Consider the following 3,692-nt stretch of genomic DNA (forward strand, 5'->3'; position numbering starts at 1 on the left):
TTGTGATTAGTTTAATCTAGAGGTGCAAAGATTAATCGTTTTAATCGATTAGTTTTTCAACTATTAAATTAATCGCCAACTATTTTGAAAATCGATTAATCAGTTTGGGTCGTTTTTAATAAAAAATTATTAAGATTTCTCTGATTCCAGCTTGTTAAATGTGAATATCGTTCTAGTTTCTTCCGTCCTCTGTGACAGCGAACTGAATATCTTTGAGTTGTGGACAGAACAAGACATTTGAGGACGTCATCTTGTGCTTTGGGAAACACTGATCCACATTTTTCACCATGTTTTGACATGTTATAGACCAAACAACTAATCGATTAATCGAGAAAATAATCAACGGATTAATCGACTATGAAAATAATCGTTAGTCGCAGCCCTAGTTTAACCCTTGTGTTGTCTTTCCCGTCGACCATGAAACAGTTTGTTTTTCTGGGTCAAAATTTTAATTTTAAATTAAAATTAATATTTATTTATTTTTTCGCTTTTCCCCAATGATTTTGTCACATTTCTTCCAAATTTTTTGTCACTTTTTCCAATGTTTTTTTTTTTTTTTTCTGCGATTCTTTCAACGTTTTTGTTGTTCTTTTTGACATTTATATAAAAAAAAAAAAAAATCTCCATATGCTATAAAATTGAATAAATCCCCCAAATTCAATAAAAGTAGTGAACTGATCAGCTATTTTACTTGTGAAGAGCGTTTTATGGAACCATCCACGTTATTTATTTTGACAATTTGGTTGAAAGAAACCCAAATTCTGATATAAAAACTTTTTGAAAATGGGTCCCATTTGACCCAAGGAGAACAGCAGGGTTAAAGAAATGCCAATAAACCAGAGCACAGCCAAGCCAGAGCACGTTTTTGGTGTGTGGGGGGTGTAACATGAATTTCAAAACTGCACCAAAATTATTAATTTTATTCAGAAACTCAACTGTCTGTCTTGTAAACCCGAAAATACAAATACAAAAATCATTAAAATCATGAACTGAAGTGACGACAGGAGCTGGCTGCAGCGCGACTCAATTAAAAACCACCATGAACAGTTTTTAATGTTCAATCAGACTATTACTACTCCAGAGTCTTGCTCTTGAGACTTTGCTCTAATTTTCGGGACAATTAGGGCAGGATTCGGGATTCAGGACAACAGCTTGGATTTCGGGACTGTCCCGAATTTTTCGGGACAGTCTGGTCACCATACCTCCCGGGGGGGGAAATGCTCCACTGTGTTTACAGGCGAGTAGCTAACTCTGCCTGCCGTTTGGTGCTGCGTATTTAGAAAAAGCCTAAAAAAAAAAAGAGTCTCATTGATTGTAGTCTAGGGTTGGGTATCGTTTGGTTTTTTTTCGATTCCGGTGATAAATCGATACTTTTAAAACGGTGCCGGTGCCTAAGCGGTGCCTGAAAAAAAAATAAGGGTAGTAAACATCAGTCAGTGACTTGTTTATTGCTAAGGCCATGGTCAAAATTAAAGATTTAATAATAATGTAATAACTATAACAATAACAATAACTTATTTCACCAGTAAATTGCTGTTGAACTCCAAATGTGAAAAGGGTATTTTACAATTACTGTGAATGCACCACGAGGCTACCTGTTTTAAGTGAACGCACCGTCTGTGTTGTTTAATTCCGACAACGGCAGCTGCGAGTGAACGCACCGTCTGTGTTGTTTAATTCCGACAACGGCAGCTGCAAGTGAACGCACCGTCTGTGTTGTTTAACTCCGACCATATAAACATAGTACTACTAGTACTACTAGTACTACTGCTGTATATCTATGAATTGGCAGCTGCTGCTGCGCTGCAGAGCAGACTGTTACATCGCGCTGTTGAAGTCCTCCACAGTGAAATACAGTCACACTTTACACTGTTTAACGTTAGCTGTCAACATTTTACCGGTGTTTAATCCAGCTGCTAGCTAAAGGTAGGCTAACGTTACCTGCTGTCTGGTGTAGTGTAAAGTCAAGCACCGAAATGAGGCACCGAAACTTATTCTTATTGTTCTTATTCGGTCTCGTTACTACCGTTTACGTCGGCACCGGTTCCCTATTGGCACCGAGTTTCGGTACCCAAACCCTAATTGTAGTCATACTGAGATCCAGGAAATACAAAGAACACAACTTAAGCGGAGGTTGTTCGTTTTTATTTGAACTTTATTGGTTTTTATTTGACTCGCGCCAACCGATTTGGCCCTGTGGGTCACGCGCTCACCGCAAGGAGCGGAGACGTGGCGCTGGAGAACAGGGGGAGCGCCAGTCAGATGCCACCTGCTGGGAAGTCATTAGCCACGCACGGGATCACGTGCACCACCACGTTGTCGTTGGAACGAGGACGCGGCCGCGTCGGCGTCGCGTCAGCCGCGCGGGGACGCACAGATGACGCCGCTTCCTCCGGGACAGCTGCGGCGTTCCGCGGGACGTTCGCGGAAGGTTTTCCCTTCCGCGTCGGCTGCTTCGCGGCCTTCAGGAGAAGCCGCTTCGTCTCGTGGAGCTCCGCCTCCAGCCTGTGCACCTCCATCTTCCTCTGCAGTTTAGCCTCGGAGATCTCCGCTTTCAGCGCGTGCATTTCCATCTTCATCTTGTTGTTCAGCTGGACTAAGTGGCTCTGGTCCCGGTCGCTCCTCGCCGTCCTTTTCAAACTCTCTTTTTTGTCACGTCTCTGCACCTCGGAGGAAATCAGGGCGCACCTTTCGTAACTGCTGATCATTCGGTCTTTCACGGCATTGGCGTATCTCAGCGCCGTCTCCGTGTTTTCATCCATCTGCACGTTCGCGTCGTCGTCGTCGTCGTCGACGTAGCGCCTTTTGACGTCCACGACCTTCCTCGCGAACGTCTTGGGGTCGGAGGCGTAAGCCGTGCACGCCGCCAGGGCCTCCTTGAAGCGCCGCAGGTGGGTGTTCAGTTGTCTGTTTCTGTCCCGCTCCTTCCTCAGGTCCGGCTCGCGCGCCCTCGCTCGGAACCTCAGGCGCGTGACGGTCTCCGACAGGTCGTTCTTATCTCGGGCGGTTTTGTTCAGCTTCCGCCTCGCTTCCCCGAGCTCGGACTGCGTCTTCCGCAACTCGTCCTCGGCGCCTTTGAGGCTGTCCTTGGCTTCGTTCAGGCTGACGCTCAGAACGGCGTTGTTGTCCTTTTCCTTAGCCCATTCCTCTAGCGCCCGCTTCTTCTCCTTCATCAGGACGGCTAGCTCCAGGTTCTTTTTCCCAATTTGACTTTGTTTGTCTTTGACCGTCTCCTCCAACGCGGAGACCGTTCCGGTAAGATCCTTCCTGTTCTCCAGGGCCTTTATCGTCCTGTTCAGCGTTTCGTTCGTCATCTCCAGCTCTTTGCACTTTATGAATTTACCAACTCGAGTCGCCTCCTTCGTTTGGTTTTCTTTAGCTATGACGCGGTCTCTTTCTTGGAGAACTTTTCGTAAGTTCTCCACTTCTCTTTTGGCTTCGTCCTCCACAAGGGGCTGTTTAGCACGAAGCTCTTCCAACTCCGCCGCTTGTGTTTTCGCCAGCTCTTCGACGAGCGTTTGCCTCTCCGTTTGTTGTTGCCGCGCCGCCCGCTCCTTGGCCAGCCTCGTGTCGTGGTCCGCTTGCATTCGCGAAATGTCAGACTTGTGCTTCTCTTCCAGTTCTGCCACGGTTTTCTTGCAGGTTTCCTCGCTGTCGTGTTTCTGCCGCGCAAGCGCTAGCTGGGTCTTGGA

The sequence above is a fragment of the Perca fluviatilis genome, chromosome 2 (assembly GCF_010015445.1).
Source record: "Perca fluviatilis chromosome 2, GENO_Pfluv_1.0, whole genome shotgun sequence".
Lineage (NCBI taxonomy): Eukaryota > Metazoa > Chordata > Actinopteri > Perciformes > Percidae > Perca > Perca fluviatilis.